The sequence below is a fragment of the Pecten maximus genome, chromosome 1 (genome assembly GCF_902652985.1).
Source record: "Pecten maximus chromosome 1, xPecMax1.1, whole genome shotgun sequence".
NCBI lineage: Eukaryota > Metazoa > Mollusca > Bivalvia > Pectinida > Pectinidae > Pecten > Pecten maximus.
This window is the reverse complement of record NC_047015.1, coordinates 27763094-27775855: the sequence shown is the minus strand read 5'-3', so window position 1 is coordinate 27775855 and position 12762 is coordinate 27763094. Positions and strand designations below refer to the sequence as shown.

Below are 12762 nucleotides of genomic sequence, written 5' to 3'. Positions count from 1 at the left end.
AAGCATGCACCAAAGTATGCATTAAAATATGAAAAATATTTACCTACTAGTAAACTACAGTTGTGACTTAGTCATGTAACGTTGTTTGATTTTTGATATCTGGCCTTATTCATGATATTGGCTATAGAAACATATATCCATCTATAGGGGAAAATACAGTAAAAAAAACCCTTTATGCAATTATGATATTTTCTTCTTGTTTAATCTATATAAATATGTGTTAGTTTTATTTTTAATCTGTACATGATGACATACCATACACCCCACAGACAGTCTACAGTGTTTATCAGGTTTTTAGGGCTTGTTCCAATACAAACCTTACACAGTGATTAAATTTGTTAATCCTATAGTTGACCTGATCTAACATCCTGCTCTATTGACATATCAGGTTTTCGACACTATAAGGACACAGACCCCAAGGCATTGTCACACTTGTAGTGTATATAGGTTCTAGTACATTAAAAAGATAGTGTATATAGGTTCTAGTACATTAAAAAGATTTCCTTTTTATACAGGATCAGTATACAGTCAAGTTAAGATGTCAACATATCTGTAACTTTTATACTGTATTCTGTGCAAACCTGTTTAATCTGACATCTCGTCTATTCTCGATAATGTTCAGTTTAAACAGGGACCAACAAACGATTTTAACCTCTATGTTCAGTTCAAAATCAGTGTCCCCATGCCAGTGACCTCTAGTTTAGACAGTGTCCACTGTAGTTCAAAGTGATGGTTGGTTTAGACAGTGTCCACTGTAGCTCCAAGTGATACGATTCAATGTACCTATATTATATTCAGATCAAAATCAGTGTTCAGGCCTTCAGTATTGAAATCTTCCCTGATAGTTAGAGGATGCAGATCTACCTCATTTATATTGGATTCCTAATCTTCATAGAATCCTTATAAACAACTGGCTTGAGTAGTTGTTCAACTGTATCTGTCTTACTACCATTCCTAGTACAATCAAGCCAGGGCTGCAGTCTTATTGGGATACTCTTTACTCCAAAAAGTACAATTAACAGAATGTAGATTTTGAAAAACTCCCAAGGATCTTTAGATTACTTTTGAACATTCCCTTTTGCTTTTCCACTCTTTACACTATCATTCCCCATTCCAAACTTAGAGAACGCCTTTGTTCCCCAAGTTGTAATGACTATACTGTAGCATATTTTGTAAAACATATGACTATTGCCCATAGAATATACACCAAAGATGATATCGTGAGAATTATTGAATATCTGATTGACACATCCTTGTTGAGTTTGGTGACCGTTCTTCCAACAGAGTAATGGTATACTCATGGGATCATACTATACCTTGTTGTAGTCAGACATTTTTGTTTTCATACGAAGCTGATTATATTGAAGAGCTTATCAGAACAGGTGAGAGAGACCTTGTAAGGCCTTCAATTTCACCTATAAGTATATTGATGATGTGTAAATTACCTTTAAATAACAAAAGCTTTCATGACCATTTCAATCAGATGTACCCTGTATACCTCAAAATCAAGGACACTACAGACTCTTCACATCACCTACTTACCTCAAACTTTACTTGCAAAATATAACCAACAGGGACAGATTCCAACGAAGCTGTATGATTAACACGCCAATTTAAATGTCCAAATACTTAATTTTCCATTTCTTGATAGCAACATCCCTGCATCCCCTACCTACAGTGTTTATACATATTCCAGTTCATTCAATATCAAGTGCTTGTTCTCATTTTCATGATATCTGTGACAAATGATGTCTACTGACGGAGAAATAAACAATGCAAAATTTTGAGAGATAAAGATTAATGAAGACAATAGGAAATATTATATTTCTTCGAGTGATATGAAGTTTGACGTTTTTGAAATCTCTTTATTCGATTCTCACCATCCTAACTATCATTAGAGATTGTGCCAAACCAAGATTTGACCTACCAAAGTAGAATTGTATTATGTGGCATTGCTGAAGCAGACAACACTTACCCGTACTCTTCTGGTCTCCATGTAAATCTATATTTTTGTTTATATCTTTCTCTTGTTTAATTGATTTTGAGTTTGAATTATCCGGTATATGCTTTTGTATTTAATGTTCAGTTTAGACAGGATTCACTGTACCTGTGTATTCAGATCAAAATTGGTGCCCTCTAGTATAATCTTAATAATACCAACAAATTTATTATCCTTATCATAAAACTGTTTGTCAAATGAATAATTATCATAGCGTCAATTATATTGTCTATATGATAATAACCATAACACTGTAACAATGTTTTGGAAAGGGGCCTAGGGAGATCATAGATATTGGAAAAATCTGTGCATTGGGGCTATTGACCTGGTAAATTAGTGAATATAGTTGTAAATCATAAATCAACTTGTATGCTAGGAGTTTCTTAGTAGAGTAAGGACATCATTCTGTCATTACGAATGTTTTAAATACTCTTGAGAATGGGATAAATTACAGTGTGATGATAGGGGAGAGGACATTACTACATTGATTAATTAACATCATTGTACCTAATTTAAACTTGTTCATAATATTAATCATGATTCAGATATCAAATTACATTAATATCGGACATCATATTTCATCCCTGCTCTAGTTACAGTCAAAGTGATACAGGACCATAGTGTCCCCTACCCCATTCCCACTATTTTGTCTCATGATGATAGAATTGGCAATTCCAGACATGATCACCAGTCCTTCAAAATAAAACAATTCACAGCCAGTTGAGCACTTTACTATAAAATGCTGTATCCCCAAGATCAATAGGTCTCTCAACAACTCAGCGTCTCACCACTGGTAAACAACCTAGCCCTTCCTAAAAGCATTACTACAGATTGACGTAGCTGAGTTCCTTCCTAAGCGTAAGCAATGAATTAATCTATCTGACTTGTGTATATTTCAATTATTGGCCTATACAATTGCTTGTAACCCTATTTTGTAAGTCGTCAAATTGATGTTCATGCCTGTGGCACTATGTTTACACCTGATCTTGTTCAGGTGAATGTTATACAAGTGTAGTGACTGATTCTGTATGTAATACTACAATAGATCACATAGTGTATATATTATGTACATACAATTATATACAGTGCTCCGCTCTTCATTCATAGAAATTTACAAATACGTAATACCTTTCAACGTTGCACGAGACCAAGAGCAACAACGTGGTTTTGTTTACATCGCTGCGCGTGATGTCTAAAAATAGTAACAAGTTCAATATTTTCCATAAAGTAATATTTTGATTCTAGTGCATTCAGATCAGCCATAAATACATATTATTATATATAAAGTGATAAACCATTAAAGAACATCTAATATCGACATCAGAAAGACAGGCCACCACTGTTACATCTTGTGGCCCGTCTCGGAGACTAACAAAAGGTAGACGGTTGTGAGTTGTAAGGTGTTGGAACTTTGTTACAACTGGGAGCTCGGAAATCACAATGCTTACCCCAGACGTCCTGCCATTGTTCTAACTGCAGTCAGACGGGTCATGGCGTTATTGCTGGCCTGTCTTGTCTTATCTGTTCCTGTTTTCCCTCATACAAATTTGATGAAAGTAAATCTTTGAAAAGATAAACACTATGCACTTCACTGTTCAATGGAGTACAAAGCACTCTACACAATGGTATGGGCCGCTCTACGATGAATATTCATAATCTAGGCCCTGATTATGGATAACTTACAGTGTAAGCGTTCTGGTGATCAAGACTAAAACAGGTGCTCGTTGCAACGTGACTGGAGAGCGTCGGGCTTGACAGGCAGTTAGCAGTGATAGTCCATCGACTCAGCTGTGTTAGCACATGCTTACTTTATCATTTAACTAGCATTGTAATTCTGCAGAAGATGAGCGTCAAATAACAGAGGGATAAGATATCTTACACGTATATCGTGTCGACGTAAACAGGTCGCATTAGATACACATGTAAATACAAACGCAGCACTGACTTATTATATTTCAATTAACAGCCCAGGGATACAGAAGATATATAGGCTATTGGTTTAAACAAGATATACATAGATGATGTACAATAGTAAAACTTTACTGAGGTAATTGGGACAAACACTATTCCATATTGGTTTCCTCAGAAAGTAAACATACTTTCAGAGACCAATATTGAGGTATGTATTAACAATAATAAAACCCCAAAAACCCCAAAAAACCCAGACATGTCATATTTACTTCTTATAAAAAAAACCATACATCTTACAGTAAAAATAAGAAGAAAAAACAACAACACACATCTCTTAAGTAAAAATAAAATAAAAAAAAAATCATCTTAAAGTAAAAAAAAAAGAAGGTACACTTGGACAAAAAAATTCCCTTGTTTTTAAAGGTTATTAGTTAAGGATTGCAAATAATGTCATAATATTGAGATTTACATAATTTAGAGTTCAAATGATTCTGACTATATCCGCTTCAAGATACTGCTTGGTGTGAATGATATTTAGACTAAATCATTTGAAACTGGATTAAGGTCTTGCACAGCACAGTCCTATGGATATAGTAAAGGCATTGGTTATAATATATGGTTTATATTCTCTCAACAATTTTGTATGGATTTAGTACTCGTATATAGTGTCGCACAGGAAAATGAATTGCTGATGGTACCTGTTAGAAATGTGATTGAAACTTGACACAAATCTTTCTAATAAAAAGTCAAGGTATCATTTATATCCAGGATTAATATATGAATACAAAATTCCTTAATATTTCTAATAAAACGGTAGTCTTATTCAAGTAATATGATATTAAGTTTTGTTAAATGATTAAATGCCATTACATGAAGTTGCACTTTTAATGTACAGTAGATTTGATTCACAATACATTTTTGTCAAAATTTTCAAGGTTAATTTGTAAAACAGAAGTCTATTTCAGAATGTTCCCTAAATTCAGTGGGGACATCTTATATTTCTATTACAACGTAATACATAACATATTCAAGTAAAACCTATTCACAATAAAATCATAAATTGACGAGGAAACATGACAATGTATAGGCATGCGGCTGATGCTGCAGATACTGTCACTTTAATCTTTGCTGTAATATTGATTGACAGAAGAAATGATCACAATATCTGAGAGAAAATAGAGTATTACTGAATTTCCCCAGAGATTAAACACAAATTCAATACATCCTGTATATAATGTGATTACTCCTTGGTATTTAAAATGCCACCTATGAGGGACCAATCGGGGAGAGGACGCAGCTCCCAGGGGAAACAGCACTGTCCTAGAAGCAGAATTGTAATGTGTAGACATAGTTTGTTCATGGTTATAATTAATTTAATGGAAGCTAGGGAAGTGGTGTAGATTTGTGGATGATGTACCATTCTGACTTTATCAGCTGGGTGTATTGATTGTCTCACAAAAATATGTATTTCTTCCGGGAGTATCCACTGAGGATAACGTGTTGTTTTTGTTTGCCAATATTACAAGTCATTTTGATTATGACTCACAGCTAAGTTTATAGAAAATTATTAACTGGTATTATAGTGAGAATATATGATTAACAATCTTTGAAGACTTTAATAGAAGTTTTATTCATGTAGTGATTTATATAAGATTGAAGGATTTTTTCCAAACATAACAGAAGAGGTCCTGTGCTTAAAATTTGTTCTGAATAATATTTAGACATTTGTTTGAACTTAAGGGAACATTGTTAAGATTCAGATCCATTCTGAATTGAATTGGATAAATTGATAATTGTAAGAAGTTACAGCTATAAATAGAAATTGTGTTTATATGCAAAACAAATGAAACAAATTGACAACAGCTCACTATTATAATTAGTTTGTTTTCTGTACACAGCACCACGGAATTTGGATATTTGACACCATCTTTCTTTCGTTTTAGGTCTTTCTTCATACCTGCCAAATGTTTGGTGGGGAGGCTGGATGGCATTACCATACAGCTCGTTGGCGTGAAGTGACGAGTTCATTAGTCTTGGTGCCAAATCCTGGTGGAGCCCCCCACCACCCAGACTCTGTAGCCAACAATCGGTGAGGTGGATAAACTATTACCCCAATATTTGTTTACTTGACAAAGATAAATAAAGAAAACACACTACAAACACATACCATCCAGACCTAACAAGGATGGAACATACAACAACAGTTAAAGATAAAAAATAGATCCTTCCTTATATTGATATCTGTATTTACCTGTGACAGGTATAGTGTACTTACTGTACATCCACAAATGCTCGTTTAAAAAAAATGTGAACAGTCGGGTATATTAAGTAAAGGAGTTGATTAAATGTTCTTGTATAAGCCTATCTTTACATAGAATCATGCACCATACACACTCCATCTACCTGCATGTTTTAATGCAAAATGACATTTATCTGCAATTACTGGTAGGTCTTGTATATCAATCACTGATCAGCATTCATAACCACTCAAGTGCTCATTAGTTTTACTCTATGGTATATCATTATGTTAAATGGCTAAGGCTAGAAGGGACTTTTCTTCCATAAACCTCAGCCCATCGTCCCCCAAGCCCCTATTACACTCTAAAGGGCAGTGGTAGTCTGGTCTGGGCTTTTCATGTCTGACCCTTAGAGTGATGATAAGTTAGTGTAGGAATGATGATATGTTAGTGTAGGAATGATGATATGTTAGTGTAGGAATGATGATATGTTAGTGTAGGAATGATGATAAGTTAGTGTAGGAATGATGATAAGTTAGTGTAGGAATGATAAGTAAGTGTAGGAATGATATGTTAGTGTAGGAATGATGATATGTTAGTGTAGGAATGATGATATGTTAGTGTAGGAATGATGATATGTTAGTGTAGGAATGATGATATGTTAGTGTAGGAATGATGATAAGTTAGTGTAGGAATGATGATATGTTAGTGTAGGAATGATGATATGTTAGTGTAGGAATGATGATATGTTTGTGTAGGACATGATGTATTTAGTGTGGCAATGATGATCAGTTGTGTGGCATGCATGATATGTTCAGTGTGGCAATGATGTCAGTTAGTGTAGGATGATGATTGTTGTGTAGGACTGATGATCTGTTGTGTAGGCATGCTGTCTGTTGTGTGGCATGTGCTCTGTTGGTGTACGTGTTGGCTGCATCAGTTCGTGTAGGAATGCTGCTTGTTCAGGTGGATGATGATCTGTTCGTGTGGCCTGACTGCTAACGTTCGTGTCGGAATGCATGATATGTTCGTGTCAGGAATGATGCTTGTTCGTGTGGAGCTGCTCCGTTAGTGTCGGACCTGTGCTCTAGTTCGTGTCGGACCTGCTGTGTTCGTGTCGGCCTGCTGCATTGTTCGTGTCGGCTGCTGCTTGTTAGTGTCGGCATGCTTGTTCGTGTCGGCTGCTGATTGTTAGTGTGGACATGATGATAGTTGTGTAGGCCTGATGATCGTTAGTGTGGCTGATGCTCTGTTCAGTGTCGGAACTGATGTACTGTTGTGTAGGCATGATGATAGTTAGTGTGGATGATGTCGTTAGTGTCGGCTGCATGCATCATGTTGTCGGCTGGTCGTTAGTGTGGATGTGTCGTTAGGTCGGATGATAGTTGTGTGTGTCGTTAGTGTCGGCCTGCTGCCGTTGTGTGGCTGCTGCTCTGTTCGTGTCGGCCTGCTGCTCTGTTTCGTGTCTTGCCTGCTCCGTTCGTGTCGGCCTGCTGCTCGTTCGTGTCGCCGTCTCTGTTCGTGTCGGCCCTGCTGCTCCGTTCTTGTCGGCCCTGCTCTGTTCGTGTCGGCCTTGCTCTGTTCGTGTCGCCTGCTCCGTTCGTGTCGGCCTGCTTCTCCGTTCGTGTCGCCTGCTCTGTTCGTGTCGGCCTGCTGCTTCGTTCGTGTCGGCCTGCTGCTCCGTTCTGTCGGCCTGCTGCTCGTCCGTGTCGGCCTGCTGCTCTGTTCGTGTCGGCCTGCTGCTCTGTTCGTGTCGCCTGCTGCTCGTTCGTGTCGGCCTGATGCTAAGTACGATGTGGCATCTGCTACCTGGCGGTCAGCCCGTCTAGACGTTGTAGGCGGACACTGATAGAGGCATGGTAGTAGGCAGCTGTAGGGTCATGATGAGAGACAGTGGTAGAGGGACAGAGGTAGAGGGACAATGGTAGAGGGACAGAGGTAGAGGGACAGTGAGAAGGACAGCTGTAGAGGGACAGCTGTAGAGGGACAGATGTAGAGGGACAGATGTAGAGGGACAGCAATAGAGGGACAGGTAGAAGGACATCGGTAGAGGGATATCGGTAGAGGGACAGCGGTAGAGGGACATCGGTAGAGGGACATTGGTAGAGGGACAGTGATAGAGGGACAGAGATAGAGTGACATTGGTAGAGGGACAGAGGTAGAGGGACAGTGGTAGAGGGACAGAGATAGAGGGACATTGGTAGAGGGACAGAGATAGAGGGACAGTGGTAGAAGGACATAGATAGAGGGACATTGGTAGAGGGACAGAGATAGAGGGACATTGGTAGATGGACAGAGGTAGAGGGACAGTGGTAGAGGGACAGATATAGAGGGACAGTGGTAGAGGGACAGAGGTAGAGGGACAGTGGTAGAAGGACAGCTGTAGAGGGACAGTGGTAGAGGGACAGAGGTAGAGGGACAGTGATAGACTAAAGAAATATGATGGTTTACTATTTGACGTTATGTTTAATGATTCTTGCTTACCTGTTAAACTATTAATCTAGAATTAATGGAGCATGTGTTAGTATAGTTGTAGTATCATTAAACATTCATCTTATCTTCCTCAGACATGCTAACTAGTGCATAAAGTTGGACTGTGTCATAACCATATCCAGCCAACCCAGTTGTGTAAATGTTTGTGTATCCTGTTATAGCTATAGATACATATCCACAGGTTTGTGGTTTACCTGTGTCAGATATCCTTCTGAACATCCTTCCTAGGTGTGGTCTTGTTTGTGGGTCATAGCTTGATGTCGTTGATAAAGTGATAGAGTAATATGACATTTCTGATGTCAACCTACCGGTATATAGAGAGTAAGGAAATACCAATATGTTAACTACCTATTATTGTGTAAGGAAATAGCATGATTCACATTTTTCTAATGTCAAACTATGTAGAGAGTTAGGGAATACATTGTATGTTAAACTACGTAGTATTGAGTAAGGAAATAGCATGATTCACATTTTTCTAATGTCAAACTATATCGAGAGTAAGGTAATTGTCTGATTCACATTTTTATGTCAAACCATATCAAACTACAGAGAAGTATGCTAATTCTTATGTCAATATGTAGCAAAATACATTTGCCCTCATTTCTTATGTCAAACTGTGTATGACACTTATAAATGAAGATTTCCCTAGAACTGGGATGTTAATTATGATCAAGGTCACTGGTGCATTGAATGAAAAAGTTATTATAGGAGTAATTGAAATTCATGATGTACTTTATACCAGACACTGACTAAATATTTTGATTAAGTCTGGCCTAGAATGGCAATACATATGATATATATATAAAGGTGTCGCAATGTTTGAAGGCTTGTAGTAATAAATATTGAGGGTTATGCCCTGTAAGGTCTCCTGGCTATTTTTTTACGACAATTACATAAAAGCGCACATATGACAAATTCTAAAGAAATGTATGGTGCTAGCGCTGTCCTGATAAATCTGAAATATACTGTACCAGCACAGATCTCCCAGGTCTTATTTACTGGCAGTTATTTAACTTGTTTAGTCATTTTTTTCAATTTTTTTTCCGTGCATTACATCATGACTGATACTTCTGTAATTAGTTTTGTCCTATATGAGTTACAATAACTTAGATAAACCTCCTGTACGTATGTGAGTGTATGTATGATAATAGACTCAGGATCCTTTTTTGTATGGTGGTGTACAGGGGGTGCCCTGTGGGAGGGGAGTTTGGCCTCACAGGGTGATACCTGGCTCCTCTGTAGACCCCAGTGCATAAGATAACAGGTAGGGGATAATCTCCTAACAAAGGTCAGCACTCAAACAAGCACTGTGCTAATAGGTTACAGGTAAAACTAGTCCAGAGTCGTCACACATGATATAGCTCATCATGAATAATACAATAGCTGTATATGTATGTATTGTTTTTAAGTTGTAGGACAAATGGACCACACCATCCACACTTATTAATACATAATAACTGACCATGCAGTGACAGAGAAATGTTTGTTATAAGTACAGTTGTTTTCTATTTTAACATTCATGTAGTCTGACCTGATGTTGACAACTACTTATAAAGATCTCTCTGATCACAACTCGGTTTATAATGCTCACCTTAGGGTTGGCATTGTATCAATTTGATTGTCAGATATCTTGTTCTGAGATTAGCTTGTTACAATTAGTTATTAATCAACATACCATTGTTCTGTCGAAGTTAAAAGAATGAAAGGAAATTAATAACATTTAATTATATTTAGAATTTTAAATTCTATAGGAAATGGGAGACAACTCATTGCTGGAGGAGCTTATTTTGATGAGGCGTGAAATGCAAGTAGTGACACAGCAGATTAGGCGGAGCAGAGATGATATTGGTAATCAGACAGCACTCCCAGTGGCAGCTATCACTGCAGGCAATGACGTTACCAGTAGTCGTCCAAACACCAGGTCCTATGCTACCAGCACTGAAACGCTTTATTCCCAATCAATATACAAGCTAATGAAATATTAATAGTTCTGAACAAAATGCTACAAAATCGTTGTTGTTGGTCCCTAATCATAGGCTTCTCTGAAATCAAATGAGCTCAATAGGTTCTTTGCCTGTCAGTCTGCCAGTAAGACTAGCATGCAGGCTATCCACTGTGGCTAACTAACAGGGATTCCGACAAAATTAATTGAATCTTATGCACATGAGTATTGTACACCACTGAGTGCACAAAACAGCATAAATCACCCACAACACAAACACAATAATAGGGTTAAAAAAGGTATCTCTTTCACTGATACATGATCAAGATTTTAAATTCCATGATGACTAGTGTTAATGATGGGCAGACAACTCTCCCATGCTACAGCAGAAGAGGGATACATTGAACATGGTATTAAGTTCGGAATCAAATATTTATGAATTGGCTTCTGATATAACTACATCAAATGAAATTACAGCAGGGCAGGGTTGGTGGTGGCAGTGTTTGTCTGTCGGGCCATGGTAATGAGGATTGGAAGCTGGGCGGAAGTGCCGACCAAACACTTCGCTGATTATGACAATGATGGGGTTTTTAAGGATAAGGACCATAAAAGACAATAAACCAATGTTACAGAGCCAGAGCAACTTGAGCATGTATTGATCAGATAATTTGTGCACGTAGGGCAGCTAATATCACACAATTACAGTGTGAGGAGGTGCAAAACAAAGGAGGGACAAGAGAAAATGATCAATACCGTATATAGGCATTTGCCGTATTTAGGAATGGCTAATTGATCAATTCCTATACACGTATCTGGTGATATTCAAACTGTAAATAAGGCAGTGCATGCCAATACAGAGAATGTATGTACGGGTAAGGTTATACACTCACGTCAATCATTTGACGACCCTGGAACTGTCAATCACCACTGGCCTGAGATCATGACCAGGAGAAGGGATACAGGTTAAAGGTCAAAGAAAGGTCAAAGGCCCATGTCACTTGTCTTGTAGAAATGGAATTATTTTGTCCAATTGGTGACGGTTTTATATGGTCTCCTATCTTACTTTTGATGATACACTACAAATGTATATCTAAAAAATTATTTGATTGAAGATTGGAAGTTAGCAGACAGTTTATATAATTTTGTCGGCAGATTTCAGTAAAGTGTTTGATGTAAGACGAGGGCCAGAAGCCATTAACTTGTGCATGGAAAGGGGCCAAAAATTTGTTAACTTCATTTTTAGGTTACTGGTTTCCTAAAGAGGTCATTGTCAGAAGTGTAGTTATTCTCTGTGTTTTTTCACACTTTCTATACAATTTTGGCATTGCATGTGGAGTTGGAGGGGAGACCGGTTTTTTTTTTAGGTGTGATGTATGTGTACGGATGCCTTGAGTGTATATATTGATAGGTTACACAACTGCTACACTGCTATCCTGTAGAAAAGCAAACATTTTAAAATCCCAAACAGAAGAAAAACCCAGACGTCTTTACTAACATTGGCGTCTTGAGAAAAAAAAAGTCTGAAACATTTTATTAGTGCAAGGTCGAGAAATATTTTCCATAAAATCAACATTGAGAACCATTTTCTGTAATTGATTGCTGTTTTAATCGGTGTAAATCATTGTAGTATTTTTTTTATACAAATAAAATTGACAAAATGATCCCCTCTGATGGTGTTTTGAGAAGAGCTGTAAGGCCTGCTAGTCAGGTGGTACCCTATAGGTGTGCACAGGTAAGCTTTGTTCCCGATGTGTACAACTCATGGTAGCCTTTTTTGTCCAGCACAGATGTAGCTGTTCAGCACAGATGTACCTAGCTCATGCAGGGTGTTTTTAGGCAGTCATTGTTTGATACTTGATATTCGTCTGTCCCCACACTACCTGTGTGTACATCAAGGTGTGTAAAGCATTAAACTATTCAAACTCACTCAGGTAAATCGGGATTTTCATCGCCAATATATATTATACCTTTATTCTCAAAGTAAAAATAAAGGACAAGTAGATATTGTGTATATATGATAATACCCCAACACTCCACAGACTAGACATGCTTAGGTACAAGCAAACAATATTGAATTCACTGACTTTTAAAATAACACGACAATCACTTACTGGATAAACATGATACAACAGTTTGGAACACACTAGGCTGCCTGTCGCAGACATGAAATGGACTTATAA

The 12762-nt window shown here is 37.6% G+C and overlaps 1 protein-coding gene and 1 long non-coding RNA gene across 5 annotated transcripts in view; one reads left to right on the top strand and one right to left on the bottom strand.

Moving 5' to 3' along the window:
- Window positions 1-12762, bottom strand: part of LOC117329196 (zinc finger MIZ domain-containing protein 1-like) — a 194840-nt gene that overhangs the window by 51548 nt on the left and 130530 nt on the right. The window contains exon 1 of one of the 4 annotated variants that reach the window (XM_033887033.1): window positions 3448-3641. The exons of the other annotated variants lie outside the window; for them this stretch is intronic. The gene's annotated coding sequence lies outside the window, so the exon portion shown is untranslated. Of the gene's footprint in view, window positions 1-3447; window positions 3642-12762 lie in introns of those variants that run through there. 4 annotated transcript variants of the gene reach the window in all.
- LOC117329237 lies at window positions 3708-11567 on the top strand. Its single transcript, XR_004533139.1, has 3 exons — window positions 3708-3791; window positions 5854-5999; window positions 10392-11567. It is a non-coding gene; the product is annotated as an uncharacterized LOC117329237 (long non-coding RNA).